Here is a 22,310-nt window from a genome sequence, read left to right on the forward strand (position 1 = left end):
CGGGAAGATGAGAAGGCCAGCAGGTGGTGGCTCGAACGCGTTCTTTTCCTCGGCGTTTAAGGCCGGAAGGAGAACTTGCCAGCTCCGAAGCCTAAAGACAAAGAGCAATCAGGAGGAAGGCGGTGGGCTGACCGCCTCGCCCTTTCCTGAGCACTTAGCCTTTGACGGCGGACCGGCTAACCGAACGTCAGGCCGAGATTGCAGGTGCCTCGGCTTGCCGGTTGGGACGCTTTGGTAAAACCTGGAGGACGTAGGCAAACGTATGGCACCTAGAATCCAGGAAGGGTGTAGGAAAGTGAAAAGGAAAACCCAGTGTGTCAGCTTGGGGCCTGGGTTGTGAGAGGAAGGAAGGAAACTTCTCCTTAACGAACTCCAGCCTCAGGGAGGAGGCCCTACGCCCCCTTACCCGTGTGCCCTGCGGACGGCAGAGAGTCAGTGAGGCAGGACAGTCAGCAGCCAGGGAGCAGAGTGGCGCAGCGGGAGCGTGCTGGGCCCATAACCCAGAGGTCGATGGATCGAAACCATCCTCTGCTACAGTGAGCCTGTTGCTTTTAACCACTTATCCCATTTTATCAAGCACACAGGGTTTCCCTCTATAAATCCCAGAAACTATAGGCCAATGAGCTGCTTCCATCGCCACGCTCCCCACAGCCCAGCACAGCAGCCCTGCGGCTTTTAATCACTTGTCCCATTTTATCAAGCACACAGGGTTTTTTCCCTCTGTAAAGGCCAGAAACTGTAGGCCAGTGAGCTGCTTCCATCACCACACTCCCCAGAATGCAGCACAGCAGCCCTGTGGCTCGTTGGTCTAGGGGCATGATTCTCGCTTTGGGTGTGAGAGGTCCTGGGTTCAACTCCCAGACGAGCCCCTTCCTTTGCAGGGCGGCTTTCAGCTGGAGGAGGGCTGTAGCTGGGTACTAGTCAAGCCTTTTGCTCTTTTGTCAGAAAAGACAGACAAGAGTGCGACAAAAGGGAACAGCGCGGCACTGCAAAAAACTCATACAAAAACCTAGCGAATGAAGGCAGATAAAGACCCCGAGGCCTATCCAGTCTGCCCATCCACGCCTTGCACTCCCTGAGGGATCCTACGTACTGGTCCCAAACACAGGTTTAGTCTCCACCACCTCCTGCGGGAGTCAGTTCCATAGATTCACCACTCTTTCCGTCAAAACGTTTTTCCTCGGCTCACTTCTGAGTCTGTCCCCTTTCACCTTCTTCCTATGCCCCCTCATTCCAGAGCTTCCCTTCAACTCAAAGAGACGCGCCTCCTGTGCGCTTATGCCACGTAGGTAATTAAACATCTCTATCGTATCTCCCCTCTGCCGCTTTTCTTCCAAAGTATACATGTTCGGATTTTTAAGTCTGCCCCCGTACGCTTTAAGACAAAGACCACTCACCATTTTAGTCATCTTCACGAGCTGGCTTCTACAAGAGGAGGAAGACCCCTTTCTTCCTCAGCGCAAAAGCGAGAAGACTACACTAGCCGAGCTGACACTCGTGGAAGGAGGAGGACCGGTGAGATCATCGGGGAAGGCGGCGGGGGCAATCGGGCGGGAAGGAAAGCACTCAGACACGGGAAGATATGCGCCCGTCCGGAAAGCCAGGCTGAAAACGGAAAGAAGGAAACACTCTAAGCGGAGCGGAGAAAACAGGAAGACCGATACCCAGAGGGGAGGGAGAGTTGAAGCCAACGGGAAGATGAGAAGACAGCAGGTGGTTGGCTCGAACGCGTTCTTTTCCTCGGCGTTTAAGGCCGGAAGGAGAACTTGCCAGCTCCGAAGCCTAAAGACAAAGAGCAATCAGGAGGAAGGCGGTGGGCTGACCGCCTCGCCCTTTCCTGAGCACTTAGCCTTTGACGGCGGACCGGCTAACCGAACGTCAGGCCGAGATTGCAGGTGCCTCGGCTTGCCGGTTGGGACGCTTTGGTAAAACCTGGAGGACGTAGGCAAACGTATGGCACCTAGAATCCAGGAAGGGTGTAGGAAAGTGAAAAGGAAAACCCAGTGTGTCAGCTTGGGGCCTGGGTTGTGAGAGGAAGGAAGGAAACTTCTCCTTAACGAACTCCAGCCTCAGGGAGGAGGCCCGACGCCCCCTTACCCGTGTGCCCTGCGGACGGCAGAGAGTCAGTGAGGCAGGACAGTCAGCAGCCAGGGAGCAGAGTGGCGCAGCGGGAGCGTGCTGGGCCCATAACCCAGAGGTCGATGGATCGAAACCATCCTCTGCTACAGTGAGCCTGTTGCTTTTAACCACTTATCCCATTTTATCAAGCACACAGGGTTTCCCTCTATAAATCCCAGAAACTATAGGCCAATGAGCTGCTTCCATCGCCACGCTCCCCACAGCCCAGCACAGCAGCCCTGCGGCTTTTAATCACTTGTCCCATTTTATCAAGCACACAGGGTTTTTTCCCTCTGTAAAGGCCAGAAACTGTAGGCCAGTGAGCTGCTTCCATCACCACACTCCCCAGAATGCAGCACAGCAGCCCTGTGGCTCGTTGGTCTAGGGGCATGATTCTCGCTTTGGGTGTGAGAGGTCCTGGGTTCAACTCCCAGACGAGCCCCTTCCTTTGCAGGGCGGCTTTCAGCTGGAGGAGGGCTGTAGCTGGGTACTAGTCAAGCCTTTTGCTCTTTTGTCAGAAAAGACAGACAAGAGTGCGACAAAACGGAACAGCGCGGCACTGCAAAAAACTCATACAAAAACCTAGCGAATGAAGGCAGATAAAGACCCCGAGGCCTATCCAGTCTGCCCATCCACGCCTTGCACTCCCTGAGGGATCCTACGTACTGGTCCCAAACACAGGTTTAGTCTCCACCACCTCCTGCGGGAGTCAGTTCCATAGATTCACCACTCTTTCCGTCAAAACGTTTTTCCTCGGCTCACTTCTGAGTCTGTCCCCTTTCACCTTCTTCCTATGCCCCCTCATTCCAGAGCTTCCCTTCAACTCAAAGAGACGCGCCTCCTGTGCGCTTATGCCACGTAGGTAATTAAACATCTCTATCGTATCTCCCCTCTGCCGCTTTTCTTCCAAAGTATACATGTTCGGATTTTTAAGTCTGCCCCCGTACGCTTTAAGACAAAGACCACTCACCATTTTAGTCATCTTCACGAGCTGGCTTCTACAAGAGGAGGAAGACCCCTTTCTTCCTCAGCGCAAAAGCGAGAAGACTACACTAGCCGTGCTGACACTCGTGGAAGGAGGAGGACCGGTGAGATCATCGGGGAAGGCGGCGGGGGCAATCGGGCGGGAAGGAAAGCACTCAGACACGGGAAGATATGCGCCCGTCCGGAAAGCCAGGCTGAAAACGGAAAGAAGGAAACACTCTAAGCGGAGCGGAGAAAACAGGAAGACCGATACCCAGAGGGGAGGGAGAGTTGAAGCCAACGGGAAGATGAGAAGACAGCAGGTGGTTGGCTCGAACGCGTTCTTTTCCTCGGCGTTTAAGGCCGGAAGGAGAACTTGCCAGCTCCGAAGCCTAAAGACAAAGAGCAATCAGGAGGAAGGCGGTGGGCTGACCGCCTCGCCCTTTCCTGAGCACTTAGCCTTTGACGGCGGACCGGCTAACCGAACGTCAGGCCGAGATTGCAGGTGCCTCGGCTTGCCGGTTGGGACGCTTTGGTAAAACCTGGAGGACGTAGGCAAACGTATGGCACCTAGAATCCAGGAAGGGTGTAGGAAAGTGAAAAGGAAAACCCAGTGTGTCAGCTTGGGGCCTGGGTTGTGAGAGGAAGGAAGGAAACTTCTCCTTAACGAACTCCAGCCTCAGGGAGGAGGCCTGACGCCCCCTTACCCGTGTGCCCTGCGGACGGCAGAGAGTCAGTGAGGCAGGACAGTCAGCAGCCAGGGAGCAGAGTGGCGCAGCGGGAGCGTGCTGGGCCCATAACCCAGAGGTCGATGGATCGAAACCATCCTCTGCTACAGTGAGCCTGTTGCTTTTAACCACTTATCCCATTTTATCAAGCACACAGGGTTTCCCTCTATAAATCCCAGAAACTATAGGCCAATGAGCTGCTTCCATCGCCACGCTCCCCACAGCCCAGCACAGCAGCCCTGCGGCTTTTAATCACTTGTCCCATTTTATCAAGCACACAGGGTTTTTTCCCTCTGTAAAGGCCAGAAACTGTAGGCCAGTGAGCTGCTTCCATCACCACACTCCCCAGAATGCAGCACAGCAGCCCTGTGGCTCGTTGGTCTAGGGGCATGATTCTCGCTTTGGGTGTGAGAGGTCCTGGGTTCAACTCCCAGACGAGCCCCTTCCTTTGCAGGGCGGCTTTCAGCTGGAGGAGGGCTGTAGCTGGGTACTAGTCAAGCCTTTTGCTCTTTTGTCAGAAAAGACAGACAAGAGTGCGACAAAACGGAACAGCGCGGCACTGCAAAAAACTCATACAAAAACCTAGCGAATGAAGGCAGATAAAGACCCCGAGGCCTATCCAGTCTGCCCATCCACGCCTTGCACTCCCTGAGGGATCCTACGTACTGGTCCCAAACACAGGTTTAGTCTCCACCACCTCCTGCGGGAGTCAGTTCCATAGATTCACCACTCTTTCCGTCAAAACGTTTTTCCTCGGCTCACTTCTGAGTCTGTCCCCTTTCACCTTCTTCCTATGCCCCCTCATTCCAGAGCTTCCCTTCAACTCAAAGAGACGCGCCTCCTGTGCGCTTATGCCACGTAGGTAATTAAACATCTCTATCGTATCTCCCCTCTGCCGCTTTTCTTCCAAAGTATACATGTTCGGATTTTTAAGTCTGCCCCCGTACGCTTTAAGACAAAGACCACTCACCATTTTAGTCATCTTCACGAGCTGGCTTCTACAAGAGGAGGAAGACCCCTTTCTTCCTCAGCGCAAAAGCGAGAAGACTACACTAGCCGTGCTGACACTCGTGGAAGGAGGAGGACCGGTGAGATCATCGGGGAAGGCGGCGGGGGCAATCGGGCGGGAAGGAAAGCACTCAGACACGGGAAGATATGCGCCCGTCCGGAAAGCCAGGCTGAAAACGGAAAGAAGGAAACACTCTAAGCGGAGCGGAGAAAACAGGAAGACCGATACCCAGAGGGGAGGGAGAGTTGAAGCCAACGGGAAGATGAGAAGACAGCAGGTGGTTGGCTCGAACGCGTTCTTTTCCTCGGCGTTTAAGGCCGGAAGGAGAACTTGCCAGCTCCGAAGCCTAAAGACAAAGAGCAATCAGGAGGAAGGCGGTGGGCTGACCGCCTCGCCCTTTCCTGAGCACTTAGCCTTTGACGGCGGACCGGCTAACCGAACGTCAGGCCGAGATTGCAGGTGCCTCGGCTTGCCGGTTGGGACGCTTTGGTAAAACCTGGAGGACGTAGGCAAACGTATGGCACCTAGAATCCAGGAAGGGTGTAGGAAAGTGAAAAGGAAAACCCAGTGTGTCAGCTTGGGGCCTGGGTTGTGAGAGGAAGGAAGGAAACTTCTCCTTAACGAACTCCAGCCTCAGGGAGGAGGCCCTACGCCCCCTTACCCGTGTGCCCTGCGGACGGCAGAGAGTCAGTGAGGCAGGACAGTCAGCAGCCAGGGAGCAGAGTGGCGCAGCGGGAGCGTGCTGGGCCCATAACCCAGAGGTCGATGGATCGAAACCATCCTCTGCTACAGTGAGCCTGTTGCTTTTAACCACTTATCCCATTTTATCAAGCACACAGGGTTTCCCTCTATAAATCCCAGAAACTATAGGCCAATGAGCTGCTTCCATCGCCACGCTCCCCACAGCCCAGCACAGCAGCCCTGCGGCTTTTAATCACTTGTCCCATTTTATCAAGCACACAGGGTTTTTTCCCTCTGTAAAGGCCAGAAACTGTAGGCCAGTGAGCTGCTTCCATCACCACACTCCCCAGAATGCAGCACAGCAGCCCTGTGGCTCGTTGGTCTAGGGGCATGATTCTCGCTTTGGGTGTGAGAGGTCCTGGGTTCAACTCCCAGACGAGCCCCTTCCTTTGCAGGGCGGCTTTCAGCTGGAGGAGGGCTGTAGCTGGGTACTAGTCAAGCCTTTTGCTCTTTTGTCAGAAAAGACAGACAAGAGTGCGACAAAACGGAACAGCGCGGCACTGCAAAAAACTCATACAAAAACCTAGCGAATGAAGGCAGATAAAGACCCCGAGGCCTATCCAGTCTGCCCATCCACGCCTTGCACTCCCTGAGGGATCCTACGTACTGGTCCCAAACACAGGTTTAGTCTCCACCACCTCCTGCGGGAGTCAGTTCCATAGATTCACCACTCTTTCCGTCAAAACGTTTTTCCTCGGCTCACTTCTGAGTCTGTCCCCTTTCACCTTCTTCCTATGCCCCCTCATTCCAGAGCTTCCCTTCAACTCAAAGAGACGCGCCTCCTGTGCGCTTATGCCACGTAGGTAATTAAACATCTCTATCGTATCTCCCCTCTGCCGCTTTTCTTCCAAAGTATACATGTTCGGATTTTTAAGTCTGCCCCCGTACGCTTTAAGACAAAGACCACTCACCATTTTAGTCATCTTCACGAGCTGGCTTCTACAAGAGGAGGAAGACCCCTTTCTTCCTCAGCGCAAAAGCGAGAAGACTACACTAGCCGTGCTGACACTCGTGGAAGGAGGAGGACCGGTGAGATCATCGGGGAAGGCGGCGGGGGCAATCGGGCGGGAAGGAAAGCACTCAGACACGGGAAGATATGCGCCCGTCCGGAAAGCCAGGCTGAAAACGGAAAGAAGGAAACACTCTAAGCGGAGCGGAGAAAACAGGAAGACCGATACCCAGAGGGGAGGGAGAGTTGAAGCCAACGGGAAGATGAGAAGACAGCAGGTGGTTGGCTCGAACGCGTTCTTTTCCTCGGCGTTTAAGGCCGGAAGGAGAACTTGCCAGCTCCGAAGCCTAAAGACAAAGAGCAATCAGGAGGAAGGCGGTGGGCTGACCGCCTCGCCCTTTCCTGAGCACTTAGCCTTTGACGGCGGACCGGCTAACCGAACGTCAGGCCGAGATTGCAGGTGCCTCGGCTTGCCGGTTGGGACGCTTTGGTAAAACCTGGAGGACGTAGGCAAACGTATGGCACCTAGAATCCAGGAAGGGTGTAGGAAAGTGAAAAGGAAAACCCAGTGTGTCAGCTTGGGGCCTGGGTTGTGAGAGGAAGGAAGGAAACTTCTCCTTAACGAACTCCAGCCTCAGGGAGGAGGCCCTACGCCCCCTTACCCGTGTGCCCTGCGGACGGCAGAGAGTCAGTGAGGCAGGACAGTCAGCAGCCAGGGAGCAGAGTGGCGCAGCGGGAGCGTGCTGGGCCCATAACCCAGAGGTCGATGGATCGAAACCATCCTCTGCTACAGTGAGCCTGTTGCTTTTAACCACTTATCCCATTTTATCAAGCACACAGGGTTTCCCTCTATAAATCCCAGAAACTATAGGCCAATGAGCTGCTTCCATCGCCACGCTCCCCACAGCCCAGCACAGCAGCCCTGCGGCTTTTAATCACTTGTCCCATTTTATCAAGCACACAGGGTTTTTTCCCTCTGTAAAGGCCAGAAACTGTAGGCCAGTGAGCTGCTTCCATCACCACACTCCCCAGAATGCAGCACAGCAGCCCTGTGGCTCGTTGGTCTAGGGGCATGATTCTCGCTTTGGGTGTGAGAGGTCCTGGGTTCAACTCCCAGACGAGCCCCTTCCTTTGCAGGGCGGCTTTCAGCTGGAGGAGGGCTGTAGCTGGGTACTAGTCAAGCCTTTTGCTCTTTTGTCAGAAAAGACAGACAAGAGTGCGACAAAAGGGAACAGCGCGGCACTGCAAAAAACTCATACAAAAACCTAGCGAATGAAGGCAGATAAAGACCCCGAGGCCTATCCAGTCTGCCCATCCACGCCTTGCACTCCCTGAGGGATCCTACGTACTGGTCCCAAACACAGGTTTAGTCTCCACCACCTCCTGCGGGAGTCAGTTCCATAGATTCACCACTCTTTCCGTCAAAACGTTTTTCCTCGGCTCACTTCTGAGTCTGTCCCCTTTCACCTTCTTCCTATGCCCCCTCATTCCAGAGCTTCCCTTCAACTCAAAGAGACGCGCCTCCTGTGCGCTTATGCCACGTAGGTAATTAAACATCTCTATCGTATCTCCCCTCTGCCGCTTTTCTTCCAAAGTATACATGTTCGGATTTTTAAGTCTGCCCCCGTACGCTTTAAGACAAAGACCACTCACCATTTTAGTCATCTTCACGAGCTGGCTTCTACAAGAGGAGGAAGACCCCTTTCTTCCTCAGCGCAAAAGCGAGAAGACTACACTAGCCGTGCTGACACTCGTGGAAGGAGGAGGACCGGTGAGATCATCGGGGAAGGCGGCGGGGGCAATCGGGCGGGAAGGAAAGCACTCAGACACGGGAAGATATGCGCCCGTCCGGAAAGCCAGGCTGAAAACGGAAAGAAGGAAACACTCTAAGCGGAGCGGAGAAAACAGGAAGACCGATACCCAGAGGGGAGGGAGAGTTGAAGCCAACGGGAAGATGAGAAGACAGCAGGTGGTTGGCTCGAACGCGTTCTTTTCCTCGGCGTTTAAGGCCGGAAGGAGAACTTGCCAGCTCCGAAGCCTAAAGACAAAGAGCAATCAGGAGGAAGGCGGTGGGCTGACCGCCTCGCCCTTTCCTGAGCACTTAGCCTTTGACGGCGGACCGGCTAACCGAACGTCAGGCCGAGATTGCAGGTGCCTCGGCTTGCCGGTTGGGACGCTTTGGTAAAACCTGGAGGACGTAGGCAAACGTATGGCACCTAGAATCCAGGAAGGGTGTAGGAAAGTGAAAAGGAAAACCCAGTGTGTCAGCTTGGGGCCTGGGTTGTGAGAGGAAGGAAGGAAACTTCTCCTTAACGAACTCCAGCCTCAGGGAGGAGGCCCTACGCCCCCTTACCCGTGTGCCCTGCGGACGGCAGAGAGTCAGTGAGGCAGGACAGTCAGCAGCCAGGGAGCAGAGTGGCGCAGCGGGAGCGTGCTGGGCCCATAACCCAGAGGTCGATGGATCGAAACCATCCTCTGCTACAGTGAGCCTGTTGCTTTTAACCACTTATCCCATTTTATCAAGCACACAGGGTTTCCCTCTATAAATCCCAGAAACTATAGGCCAATGAGCTGCTTCCATCGCCACGCTCCCCACAGCCCAGCACAGCAGCCCTGCGGCTTTTAATCACTTGTCCCATTTTATCAAGCACACAGGGTTTTTTCCCTCTGTAAAGGCCAGAAACTGTAGGCCAGTGAGCTGCTTCCATCACCACACTCCCCAGAATGCAGCACAGCAGCCCTGTGGCTCGTTGGTCTAGGGGCATGATTCTCGCTTTGGGTGTGAGAGGTCCTGGGTTCAACTCCCAGACGAGCCCCTTCCTTTGCAGGGCGGCTTTCAGCTGGAGGAGGGCTGTAGCTGGGTACTAGTCAAGCCTTTTGCTCTTTTGTCAGAAAAGACAGACAAGAGTGCGACAAAAGGGAACAGCGCGGCACTGCAAAAAACTCATACAAAAACCTAGCGAATGAAGGCAGATAAAGACCCCGAGGCCTATCCAGTCTGCCCATCCACGCCTTGCACTCCCTGAGGGATCCTACGTACTGGTCCCAAACACAGGTTTAGTCTCCACCACCTCCTGCGGGAGTCAGTTCCATAGATTCACCACTCTTTCCGTCAAAACGTTTTTCCTCGGCTCACTTCTGAGTCTGTCCCCTTTCACCTTCTTCCTATGCCCCCTCATTCCAGAGCTTCCCTTCAACTCAAAGAGACGCGCCTCCTGTGCGCTTATGCCACGTAGGTAATTAAACATCTCTATCGTATCTCCCCTCTGCCGCTTTTCTTCCAAAGTATACATGTTCGGATTTTTAAGTCTGCCCCCGTACGCTTTAAGACAAAGACCACTCACCATTTTAGTCATCTTCACGAGCTGGCTTCTACAAGAGGAGGAAGACCCCTTTCTTCCTCAGCGCAAAAGCGAGAAGACTACACTAGCCGTGCTGACACTCGTGGAAGGAGGAGGACCGGTGAGATCATCGGGGAAGGCGGCGGGGGCAATCGGGCGGGAAGGAAAGCACTCAGACACGGGAAGATATGCGCCCGTCCGGAAAGCCAGGCTGAAAACGGAAAGAAGGAAACACTCTAAGCGGAGCGGAGAAAACAGGAAGACCGATACCCAGAGGGGAGGGAGAGTTGAAGCCAACGGGAAGATGAGAAGACAGCAGGTGGTTGGCTCGAACGCGTTCTTTTCCTCGGCGTTTAAGGCCGGAAGGAGAACTTGCCAGCTCCGAAGCCTAAAGACAAAGAGCAATCAGGAGGAAGGCGGTGGGCTGACCGCCTCGCCCTTTCCTGAGCACTTAGCCTTTGACGGCGGACCGGCTAACCGAACGTCAGGCCGAGATTGCAGGTGCCTCGGCTTGCCGGTTGGGACGCTTTGGTAAAACCTGGAGGACGTAGGCAAACGTATGGCACCTAGAATCCAGGAAGGGTGTAGGAAAGTGAAAAGGAAAACCCAGTGTGTCAGCTTGGGGCCTGGGTTGTGAGAGGAAGGAAGGAAACTTCTCCTTAACGAACTCCAGCCTCAGGGAGGAGGCCCTACGCCCCCTTACCCGTGTGCCCTGCGGACGGCAGAGAGTCAGTGAGGCAGGACAGTCAGCAGCCAGGGAGCAGAGTGGCGCAGCGGGAGCGTGCTGGGCCCATAACCCAGAGGTCGATGGATCGAAACCATCCTCTGCTACAGTGAGCCTGTTGCTTTTAACCACTTATCCCATTTTATCAAGCACACAGGGTTTCCCTCTATAAATCCCAGAAACTATAGGCCAATGAGCTGCTTCCATCGCCACGCTCCCCACAGCCCAGCACAGCAGCCCTGCGGCTTTTAATCACTTGTCCCATTTTATCAAGCACACAGGGTTTTTTCCCTCTGTAAAGGCCAGAAACTGTAGGCCAGTGAGCTGCTTCCATCACCACACTCCCCAGAATGCAGCACAGCAGCCCTGTGGCTCGTTGGTCTAGGGGCATGATTCTCGCTTTGGGTGTGAGAGGTCCTGGGTTCAACTCCCAGACGAGCCCCTTCCTTTGCAGGGCGGCTTTCAGCTGGAGGAGGGCTGTAGCTGGGTACTAGTCAAGCCTTTTGCTCTTTTGTCAGAAAAGACAGACAAGAGTGCGACAAAACGGAACAGCGCGGCACTGCAAAAAACTCATACAAAAACCTAGCGAATGAAGGCAGATAAAGACCCCGAGGCCTATCCAGTCTGCCCATCCACGCCTTGCACTCCCTGAGGGATCCTACGTACTGGTCCCAAACACAGGTTTAGTCTCCACCACCTCCTGCGGGAGTCAGTTCCATAGATTCACCACTCTTTCCGTCAAAACGTTTTTCCTCGGCTCACTTCTGAGTCTGTCCCCTTTCACCTTCTTCCTATGCCCCCTCATTCCAGAGCTTCCCTTCAACTCAAAGAGACGCGCCTCCTGTGCGCTTATGCCACGTAGGTAATTAAACATCTCTATCGTATCTCCCCTCTGCCGCTTTTCTTCCAAAGTATACATGTTCGGATTTTTAAGTCTGCCCCCGTACGCTTTAAGACAAAGACCACTCACCATTTTAGTCATCTTCACGAGCTGGCTTCTACAAGAGGAGGAAGACCCCTTTCTTCCTCAGCGCAAAAGCGAGAAGACTACACTAGCCGTGCTGACACTCGTGGAAGGAGGAGGACCGGTGAGATCATCGGGGAAGGCGGCGGGGGCAATCGGGCGGGAAGGAAAGCACTCAGACACGGGAAGATATGCGCCCGTCCGGAAAGCCAGGCTGAAAACGGAAAGAAGGAAACACTCTAAGCGGAGCGGAGAAAACAGGAAGACCGATACCCAGAGGGGAGGGAGAGTTGAAGCCAACGGGAAGATGAGAAGGCAGCAGGTGGGTGGCTCGAACGCGTTCTTTTCCTCGGCGTTTAAGGCCGGAAGGAGAACTTGCCAGCTCCGAAGCCTAAAGACAAAGAGCAATCAGGAGGAAGGCGGTGGGCTGACCGCCTCGCCCTTTCCTGAGCACTTAGCCTTTGACGGCGGACCGGCTAACCGAACGTCAGGCCGAGATTGCAGGTGCCTTGGCTTGCCAGTTGGGACTGTAGGGTGAGATAAATAATACTTAGGGTAACAGGTACCCACAGATTACTAATACCAAGATTCCCTAATGCATAAGTCTGCCTAACAGACTCACTAGCTCTGTCTAGGGTGAGATACAGGAATCTTGCTTCTGGCACCTCTCCAGGTGTTAGTGTGTAGAGTGAAAAAGAAAGACACAGCTGATAGATAGATATATATATATTAGCTTTATTATGGATAAGAAAATAGAAATACTCTGCACTAGCTTATGCAATAAAAATATCCCTTACTGATATGATCACTACCGAAAATATATTGTCTAAACTACACTCTGATTATCCTGAGACTAAGTACGGTAATGATTAGAACAGTACAAATGATAACCTAATAATCCTTATGAAACTTATCACATCTTATGCAAAATACACATTAGCAGCTGTCCCTGACCAAGAGCTGACATAAACCAGTCGTGCTTAGATAAAACCACTGCCTAACCCCAGACCAGGAAATATATCACTGTGATCTTACCACACTGTCCTGATGACGGCTTCAGATAAGACCGGAGCAGAATCTCCCCAGACACTATTTTAGCTGTCTGTGTCTTATGTAGTGCAGGTCTTTATCAGCACACGTAGGTTCCCGTCACTCCTTTGGTTATCAGAGCCAATATCTCTGCCACAGGTATTTGCACCAGGATGCAGGTCACGAGGTTGGTATCATACAAAGTCTTTGGCTCCCCCTTGCCTTGCTGGATTTCTCAGGTCCTCTTACCAGTTGCCCCTCTTCCAAGGGTCTCCGACTCACTAACTTACTTCTGTTCCCGCTTTCCCCGTACCTCTCGGTCAGGTGACGGTACGAACCGATCATGATCTTGTCCAGTTCAGTACATGGGCAAGAAGAGTTCTTTGTTCCATGACCTTAGAGAATGGTAACTTCTGGAGCCATGTCTGCCTCCCTACTCCGTTCTCAGGGTGATAGAAGGGGGTGTTTAGAACACAGACTGTCCTTGGCTTAGCAAGCCTGTCAGTGATTTTCCACAAGCTGAAGCTGGATCTTGCTGACACAGAGATGTTGCAGCAGCCATCTTATTATACCAAGATGTCATAGGCTTGTATAGGCCAAGACCAGCTTAGGCTAGATCACAGTGAAATACCCCTACAGGAAGCTCTGGTAAAACCTGGAGGATGTAGGCAAACGTATGGCACCTAGAATCCAGGAAGGGTGTAGAAAAGTGAAAAGGAAAACCGAGTGTGTCAGGATGGGGACTGGGGTGTGAGAGGAAGGAAGGAAACTTCTCCTTAACGAACTCCAGCCTCAGGGAGACGGCCCAACGCCCCCTTACCCCTGTGGCGTACCAAGGGGGGGCAGTGGGGGCAGTCCGCCCCGGTTGCACGCCACTGGGGGGGTGCCATGCGCCTGTCGGCTCTTCGTTTTCATGCTCCCTTTGCCACGGAACAGGTTACTTCCTGTTCCGTGGCAGAGGGAGCTTGACAACGAAGAGCCAGCAGGCGCGCGGCACCCCCCCCCCCCCAGTGGCGTGCACCCGGGGGGGGTTCTTTCGCCAGGGGATCGAGGGTTCTTTCTCCAGGGGGGGGTGTCGCGCTGTTCCGGGGGGGCGCTGCTCCCGGGCGGCGATCCGCCCCGGGTTTCAGCCCCCCTAGGGGAGGAAGAGTTGAAGCCAACGGGAAGATGAGAATACAGCAGGTGGGTGGCTCGAACTCGTTCTTTTCCTCAGCGTTTAAGGCTAGAAGGAGAACTTCCTAGCTCCGAAGCCTAAAGACAAAGAGCAATCAGGAGGAAGGCGGTGGGCTGACCGCCTCGCCTTTTCCTGAGCACTTAGCCTTTGACGGCGGACCGGCTAACCGAACGTCAGGTCGAGATTGCAGGTGCCTCGGCTTGCCGGTTGGGACGCTCTGGTAAAACCTGGATGATTTACCCCTTCCCCCCTCAACTTGCTCCTTTAATTTATCATGGAAGCATGTTAGGCTGAAGTGCGAAAGTCCTTCATTTCTATTATGGGGGTGGATTCCCATTTTTCTCCGCTTTACTGCTCATCAGGCTGACTTATCACAACAATAGTCCAGAACCCGAAGGATATGGATTATGATCCCCTAGAGCCATGATTCTCTAGCTCCTGCTGTTGTAACCCCTAGCCAGACAGGTTTTCAGGATATCTATAATGAATATGGATGAAATAGATCTGTATGCTTTATCTATTTTCATTGTAGATATCCTAAAATCTAGACGAGTTATGGGGTCCTCCAGGTTTGGCTTGAGAAATCATGTATTACAGCATCCAAAAGTACCCTCTTTAGTCAATCAATAGGTATTACTAATGTGTGATGAATGGGATTTCTTCCCCAGGTGCTTCCTGACTTTTTTTTTACATATTCTACCTCTTCGTTTGTTCATGTAAGCCATTATGAAGTAAAAATACACCTTTACATCATGACTGTAAGTTAAGAATTATTTAATTTCTTCACCTGCTATTTGTCAACATTTAGTTTGAGATTTCTACAATATGCCACAAGGATGGGAAGTTTTCTTGTTGAAGAAGGAAATTTGATTTGTCATCACCATGTCAGATTTCCTTGACTAACCGAGAGTTAAGATATTTTAATTTTGAAGCACACAGGAGAGAGATACGGCTTTAGAATGTAATGGATCATCTGCATATGCAAACATTATATCACCCCTTATGATTTTCTCTGAAACAGATTTTAAAACAATAACAAAAAGATAATTAAAATAAAATACACAGGTGCCATGTTTTATCCAATAATGAAAGCAATTATTTGCATCAAATCCTTCGTATTTCCCTTCCCTGCTAATAACATCAGCACTGACCAGCAGAAAGGAACAAGATAAGCTGCATATGAACTCAGAGGTGTCTTTCAGTTGAATAACCTGGCAGTAGCAAGCAGCGCCCAATTTATTTTTGTGATATTTCCAGATTGCCTTGAAGCAGCAGGCCCCAGGCATCAATGATTGCTTTTATCAAAGGCACAACTAGAAAATTACTACTTATTTTTAACATGCCATTACATGCTTCAGGGTCCACAGAAACACACACGTCACATATTAATACACCACAAAAATGCTCAAGTCCTTCAGTAGGAAGAAGAATAGAGTGTTTTATCCTCTCTGTGAACCCAGTCATTTTGCACTATTATTTCTATCCCAAGAAAATTTTACCCTCCTGTCACCTACCAACACCCATCCTGTTAGAATATCAATGAAATGCTTTGATGTCCCCATGCATACCCCCACCCTCCCACTCTGTCAGACTGTCAAAGTGATGCTTTGATGTTTCTCTTATATATACTATCTGCCAACACATTTGCTTATTTCCGATCTGACGAAGAAGGGCAACCTTCGAAAGCTAATCAAGAAATGTATTAAGTTATGTCCAATAAAAAAGGTATCATCTTATTTTCTTTTCCATGTTTTATTTTATTTGATTTCTATTGATATCCCAAGGAAATAAAGAGTAAAAAAATAATTCAGTAAAATAAGTGACCCTTTCCAGTCCTCTAAAATACATAGCATGGGTAATTGTGCAGTTATATTTTAATGGGTATTAGTCTAAACTTTATCCCAAAATAGTCTACTGGGTGGGTATCTTCAAGAGACAACACTAAGAGGCTAGTGTTAAGCTGGGTTATTTTACCACAAGTTGGGTTATTGTAGTACAGGGTCCCATTTTATGCAGTAAGACCCTGTGCTAAATTGCATGACTTGTGGTAAAATAACCCGTCTTAACAGCAGCCCATTCTGATAACCTCCCCACTAATTGCAACTTAACATATAATCAATATTGAAATATTGTCAGGTTCTCCAGGGTAGTCTGGAATCGTGAGCCCTTGGGCTGCTGACGAGGAGTGGCAGCAGCAGCAGGCAAAACCCTCCAACCAGGACTGGACCAACAGGACTGGAGTAGAAGCTGTAGGCAAGCGAGGCAGGAATAAGCAGAACCAGAATGGTCTTGGCTTGGCAAGGACCAGAATCAGGAAACACAAGCAGGATTCAGGAACTAGTGTGACTGGAACAGGACTTCACCTGCGCTTGACCGCCGTTCCCTAGGGGTTGAGCCCCTAGGTGCGGGCAGCCGGCAGGAATTACTGGACCAAGAGGAGAAACAAGCTAGACTAGACAGGGTTCAAGATACAGGGTCTCAAACAGATAGAAATACATACACAAGCTTGGCTAGAACAGGATCTCAAACAGATAGAAATACATACACAAGCTTGGCTAGGACAGGATTCAAGATACAGGGTCTCAAACAGACAGAAATACATACACAAGCTTGGCTAGAACAGGATCTCAAACAGACAGAAATACATACACAAGCTTGGCTAGGACAGGATTCAAGATACAGGGTCGCAAACAGACAGGGATACATACACAAGCTTGGCTAGAACAGAATTCAAGTTACAGGGTCTCAAACAGACAGAAATACATACACAAGCTTGGCTAGAACAGGATTCAAGATACAGGGTCTCAAACAGACAGGGATACATACACAAGCTTGATTAGAACAGTATAGAAGATACAAGGTCTCAAACAGTCAGGATACAAACACAAGCTTGGCTAGAACAGGATAGAAGATACAGGGTCTCAAATAGGCAGGATACAAGGTACACAAACAAAAGGCAAAAGAGAAAGGAAGCCAAAAGCAGACAGGGAAGGAGCAATCAGGGCTGCATTCAGGACAGGATTCAGGAGACTCAAACAGGCAAGAAACACAGACTAGGAACACTAACTAAGAAATAAGACAAGGCAGAATTGCTAACTGCACAAACACCAACCTGGACCTTTGGAGTTGCAAAGGCAAAGCAGAAAGTTTCCAGGTGGCTAATAAGCCCCTCAGCAGCTGAGGTTCAGCTGCAGCAATCTCAAGGCAGCTAAGGGTGAGGCTAGCTGCCAAACTTCAAACCAAGTCTGGAGGGCTAAAATATCCGGACCGGACCGGACCGGAAAGAAAGTCTGGAATGTATAGGGAGACAGCAAGACAGTCCACGGTAGCCACCGGCTCCGGCCACCAGAAGGCAAGGCAAGCACAGCCAAGGAAAACAGTCACAATCGTGACAAGTATAAATATACTATAGTATCTATGTACATGGTTTACATGGATCCCACAAAGTAGTATCTGTCTGTTATTGACTGGCAAGGTATCAATGTAAGCACTAGTGTACATGTCACACCTCTGCAAGACTCCAGTGGAAATAAGTGCTACCAGCTTTATAATGAATTAATCCTTACTTCCTGGCTTTGGGGATACAATTTATGACATCACAGGGCTGCAAGAAACTGAAGTGTCAATGTCAATGATCTGCGAAAATAAAGGTCAGTGAGGTAGGTGGCCTAGGCCTAGCAAAAGCCATATATGTGGGGAAAATGGGAGATTGCTTGGCTCTAGCTGGGGAAGAGGGGGAAGGTAGTACTGGGTTTAGGATGGAGCTATAAAGGCAGTAAGGGGGCATATCTCTAAAAGGCACTACAAGTTAGGTGCCCAAAACCTTGGCACTAAGAGGCAGATGCAGCAACCAAACGTAAAAAAATCTAAATCGTTAAAGTCCCTAACGATTTTAAAATAACAAAAAATGCACCAAAAAAAAAAGTCACACATGCTGAGATCGGTATTGAAACGTACAATGTATCAAAGAATCACAATACACATCGTTAATCGGCCCCCAAATCATGCGCAGAGCAGCCAAGCGTTATGTTAGCTGCTCTGCGCATGCCACAAACAGTCAAAACAAAGTCAAATCACAAGCACATGGCTCCCAAATCAAAACAAAAATAAAAAAAAAGGGTCGGGAGGGGGCAAAGGCGCTGGTCAGGAGCGTCCTGTATGGCCGTCCTTGCCCCCCCCCCCCACCCGTGGTCGCCGTTCCCCCCGCCCCACTTCCCCCTGCATTCTAAATTAAAAAGCAAGAAGAAAAGCAAACGTACCTTTAGCAGCCCCGGCCCCCCTCCCTTCCTCACTACTCTGTCTCCCCTCAGCTCCGCCTCCCGACATCCTCCGCCCTGTGCCCCGTCCCCTCTTGGGGTCGTCACCGCCATTCCCCTCCTCCATCGGGCCCCCCTCCCTCTTACCGGGCCCGTGCAGCGCCTCTCTCCTCTGTCTGAAGGCGCTGCACGGGCAAGAAGAAAGCTGATGCCTGCCTTCGCCCAGCTTCTGTCGCGCGTCTCTCTCCTCCTGGGCCCGCCCCTGTCTGACGTCGGTAACCTACGTAGGTTACTGACGTCAGACAGGGGCGGGCGCAGGAGAAGAGAGACGCGCGACTGAAGCTGGGCGAAGGCAGGCATCAGCTTTCTTCTTGCCCGTGCAGCGCTTTCAGACAGAGGAGAGAGGCGCTGCACGGGCCCGGTAAGAGGGAGGGGGGCCCGATGGAGGAGGGGAATGGCAGTGACGACCCCAAGAGGGGACGGGGCACAGGGCGGAGGATGTCAGGAGGCGGAGCTGAGGGGAGACAGAGTAGTGAGGAAGGGAGGGGGGCCGGGGCTGCTAGAATTTTGCTTTTTCGGGGGGGGGGGAGCGGCGGAAAGTGGGGAGCAGCGGGGGGGGGGGGCAAGGCCGTCCATACAGGACGCTCCTGATGAGCGCCCTTGCCCCCTCCCGATCCTTTTTTAATTTTTTTTATTTGATGTGTTTTCTGACGTCCTTTGGACCAATCACAGCGCTTTTAGCTCTGCTAATGCGCTGGGATTGGCTCAAAGTTTGTTTATTTTTTCACTTAATGATTTTTCCTGGCACAGAGCTGTCCTAACAAGAGGTCCAGACCTCTCGTTAGATTTCCTGCCTTTTTCCTGCGTAAAGGCAATCGGAAAAGGTTAGTGCATGTCGTTTCAATGGGGTTTTCACACTAATTGCTCATCTCCATTCCGTTTTCGTTAGCTGCTGGCTTCCTCGGTAAAAGCCCTTTGATGCATGCAATAGATCAAATTTTCCTCGTTGGAGGGTCATTAAAGGCTCATTTAGCTTTAGTGCATCTGCCTCTAAGTCAGTATTCTATAAAAACACATTTTTGTGCCTAATGCGTTATAGAATATTAGCAGAAGTCAGCAATTAGGTGCCTACATTTAAGCACCACCACTTACCTTTGCTCTATGCCAAGTGTAAATGGATGCACCTAAATGCAGCAGTTAGCCATGTAACTAAAAGTATTCAATAAAGTGTGTGGTCAAATAGTTGCAACGCCCATGCCCCTCCCATATAAACACCCCCTTTGTATTTACACAATAGGGCAGAGGTTCCCAAACCTGGTCCTGGAAGCCCCCCATCCAGTCAAGTTTTCAGGATATCCACAATGAATATTCATGAGAGAGATTTGCATCAAAAGCAGTGCATGCAAATCTCTCTCATGAATATTCATTGTGGGTATCCAGAAAACCTGACTGGATGGGAGGTTTGGGAACCACTGCTCTAGGATGAAAAGAGAAGGTCCAAAGTACACCAAACAGATAAAGCAAAACAAGAAGCACAAGAAGACCTTCAGGAGCAGGACAATGGGATATTCTTTATTAGGAAGACCAAAACACGGGCCATGTTTTGGTGATAATGTGCCGCTTTTGGTGGGTTTTTTTGATAGCGTTTCTTGCATCCACTGGAGTAAGGTATTTATATCAAAAACCCTGAGAGCGTATATTTTGGTATTATCAGTGAGATTTTATAGCAGCGTTTCTTTATTTATAAACTAGCCCAGTTAGTGGCAGACTCGTAACTGCTTTACAGAGAATTCTGCAAACTCTTGTGACCCCTGTTGCAGGCGAATTATTGCTGATACACGGCCCGTGTCGGGTCTTCGTAATAAAGAATCTCCCATGTCCTGCTCCTGAAGGTCTTCTTGTGCTTCTTGTTTTGCTTAGTTACACACTAGAACACCTAGGCGCCAAGTTATAGAATACTGCCTAAGTGCATTTAGGCACCTAACCATTTGGGGGTTTAACTTCCATTTGGATATAGAATTGGGGATTAAACGTTTTAGATGGAGGTGAAGGTTTCAGGCTGTGGAGGGCAACTCAGCAAGGTCAAAGGGCAATAAAGGTTCCTCCAGTGAATTTCACTCATGTGTCATTTGTATGACTAGAACCTACCAGCATAAGAATTTTTGGTTGATGCAATATTGGAAGAAAACATATTAACTAGACTAGTGGTATCCAAACCTGTCTTTGGGAAACCCCAGTCAGTTGAGTTTACAGGATATCCACAATAAATATGCATGGCAGAAATCTGCATGCAACTGAAGCAGTGCATGCAAATCTATCTCATGAAAATTCATTGTAGATATCCTGAAAACACCACTGGCTGGGGGGTTCCCTAGGAAAGTCTTTGGAGGCTAATTAATATATTTCAATTTCTTCATGTGGTGCTTTCATCCTGTGAGATAGAATCTAAAGTTGTTTGGGACAAGCCATGAGACCAAAGAAAAGCTCCAGTAGAACTAATCATAGTGTATCGATTTAATGATTAGCAAAGGAAAGAGTAAAAAGCAAAGGTAACCCAGGCAAACAAGGATGAAAGAACAAGAGTGTTAAATGGATGCAATAACAAAAGTGACATTCTAGAAGGTTGGTATGGTTCAAAAATATAATTAAAGAGATTGATCGTATGTATTGAACTGTATGCTATTGAGGGTAAACAAATCAGGAGATGTAAGCAAAAGACTAGGAAAAAAAGATTTTCTGCTGATGGTATATGAAAATGGGTAAATAAAATAAAAGGTAGGTTTCATGTCCAAAAGAAATAGGTCATAGGGGGCTATTCAACATATTTAAAATTAAAGCTTAATTTAAATAGGGAGCATTAGATAAACTGATTGGCTTATAAAACCTTGCAATATTTGCATTAATACACACCTGGTTTCTTGCTTTGTCAAACTTGCCTGACATTCTTATCTGGGTAAGTTACAAATCAGATTTCTCTTCTGAAACCACAGCAACACAGTATCATGTCACATGGGCTCCCTCTGCATGTTAATAGCCAAAGGAGCAGTCTTTCTCCTTCTTAAATTAAAAACTGCAATAATAAACTTGAAAGAAAATGATTAATGAATCAGCGGGATAAAATGACCTCCTGCTAGGATTAATAAGTTTCAGAACTCCTTACCCAACCTTGTCCTGAGATAAAATTACCATAACTTGTCATCTTTTGAGTATTTTAATCCAGACTTCATTATATTTTATGGAAATTTAAATCAGCCTACAATACAGACCAGTTTCAATAACAAGCCTGAAAATGCAAAGTGATTGTGATGATTAGCAGAGACTGGAACCACAGGGACACATGGCCAGCCAATAATGCGATAAGATATTACTAAGATTTTATATCTTACTACCATGCTTCCTCCTTAAACGAATAGCATCAGAAATTGATTAGGACAAACTGCTTTGGCGTATCCTTATCTATGTAATGGAACCCATTTCTAGAATTTGGTCTATAAGTACATAAGTGTTGCCATACTGGGGCAGACCAAAGGTCCATCAAGCCCAGCATCCTGTTTCCAACAATGGTCAATCCAGATCACAAGTACCTGGCAAGATCCCAGGACAGTAAAACAGATTTTATGCTGCTTATCCTATAAATAAGCAGTGGATTTTCCCCAAGTCCATCTTTACAATGGCTTATGGACTTTTTTATTAGGAAGATATCCAAACCTTTTTTAAACCCTGCTAAGATAACTGCTTAAGAATTCCAGAGTTTAATTACATGTTGAGTGAAGAAATATTTTTTCTGATTTGTTTTAAATTTACTACTTTGTAGCTTCATTGTGTGCCCCCTCATCCTAGTATTTTTGGAAAGAGTAAACAAGTCCATCTCCATGCTGAATCAGGTGGAACATCAGAAGGCCAAAAAATGAAGAAAAGAATGGCAATTCACCCATAATGGTAATATGGCTGTGCCAAGTTTACAGAAAAGAAAGGGATCCAGGCTAAGCATTAATTAATACAGACCTAGTCCGATTCCTCTCAGTTTATGGGTATTGAGTTGGTCATTTCTCCTGATTTCCTGCTAGACTCCTCAAGTCTTGGGTGAAAATCCACTCTTCTTTCTTCATGGGTTGCAGGCTGGGAACCCAAACTCCTTGTTTCTCATATATCCTAGCGCACAAGTTCCCAGTACATGGTATGTGTACATTAAGGGGGATGATAGACATCAGCAGGGGGTTCCTCCAGCGCCTCCCCAGCCCCAACCATGACCTTTACCTCTCACTCACTGCCACCACTGCTGGGATCACTGCTTTCCCAAGTCTGCAGCAGCAG

The 22,310-nt window shown here is 49.8% G+C and overlaps 14 non-coding genes across 14 annotated transcripts; all 14 read left to right on the forward strand.

Moving 5' to 3' along the window:
- Positions 1-462: 462 nt before the first annotated feature.
- On the forward strand, positions 463-534 carry TRNAM-CAU. Its single transcript has one exon. It is a non-coding gene; the product is annotated as a tRNA-Met (tRNA).
- Positions 535-797: 263 nt separating this feature from the next.
- Positions 798-869, forward strand: TRNAP-UGG. The gene has a single exon. It is a non-coding gene; the product is annotated as a tRNA-Pro (tRNA).
- Positions 870-2,153: 1,284 nt separating this feature from the next.
- TRNAM-CAU lies at positions 2,154-2,225 on the forward strand. Its single transcript has one exon. It is a non-coding gene; the product is annotated as a tRNA-Met (tRNA).
- A 263-nt stretch (positions 2,226-2,488) lies between these two features.
- On the forward strand, positions 2,489-2,560 carry TRNAP-UGG. Its single transcript has one exon. It is a non-coding gene; the product is annotated as a tRNA-Pro (tRNA).
- Positions 2,561-3,844: 1,284 nt separating this feature from the next.
- On the forward strand, positions 3,845-3,916 carry TRNAM-CAU. Its single transcript has one exon. It is a non-coding gene; the product is annotated as a tRNA-Met (tRNA).
- Positions 3,917-4,179: 263 nt separating this feature from the next.
- TRNAP-UGG lies at positions 4,180-4,251 on the forward strand. The gene has a single exon. It is a non-coding gene; the product is annotated as a tRNA-Pro (tRNA).
- A 1,284-nt stretch (positions 4,252-5,535) lies between these two features.
- TRNAM-CAU lies at positions 5,536-5,607 on the forward strand. The gene has a single exon. It is a non-coding gene; the product is annotated as a tRNA-Met (tRNA).
- Positions 5,608-5,870: 263 nt separating this feature from the next.
- TRNAP-UGG lies at positions 5,871-5,942 on the forward strand. The gene has a single exon. It is a non-coding gene; the product is annotated as a tRNA-Pro (tRNA).
- Positions 5,943-7,226: 1,284 nt separating this feature from the next.
- TRNAM-CAU lies at positions 7,227-7,298 on the forward strand. Its single transcript has one exon. It is a non-coding gene; the product is annotated as a tRNA-Met (tRNA).
- A 263-nt stretch (positions 7,299-7,561) lies between these two features.
- Positions 7,562-7,633, forward strand: TRNAP-UGG. Its single transcript has one exon. It is a non-coding gene; the product is annotated as a tRNA-Pro (tRNA).
- A 1,284-nt stretch (positions 7,634-8,917) lies between these two features.
- Positions 8,918-8,989, forward strand: TRNAM-CAU. Its single transcript has one exon. It is a non-coding gene; the product is annotated as a tRNA-Met (tRNA).
- Positions 8,990-9,252: 263 nt separating this feature from the next.
- Positions 9,253-9,324, forward strand: TRNAP-UGG. The gene has a single exon. It is a non-coding gene; the product is annotated as a tRNA-Pro (tRNA).
- A 1,284-nt stretch (positions 9,325-10,608) lies between these two features.
- Positions 10,609-10,680, forward strand: TRNAM-CAU. The gene has a single exon. It is a non-coding gene; the product is annotated as a tRNA-Met (tRNA).
- Positions 10,681-10,943: 263 nt separating this feature from the next.
- TRNAP-UGG lies at positions 10,944-11,015 on the forward strand. Its single transcript has one exon. It is a non-coding gene; the product is annotated as a tRNA-Pro (tRNA).
- Positions 11,016-22,310: the final 11,295 nt, after the last annotated feature.

Source organism: Microcaecilia unicolor, chromosome 2 (genome assembly GCF_901765095.1).
Source record: "Microcaecilia unicolor chromosome 2, aMicUni1.1, whole genome shotgun sequence".
In the NCBI taxonomy this organism is placed as follows: Eukaryota; Metazoa; Chordata; class Amphibia; order Gymnophiona; family Siphonopidae; genus Microcaecilia; species Microcaecilia unicolor.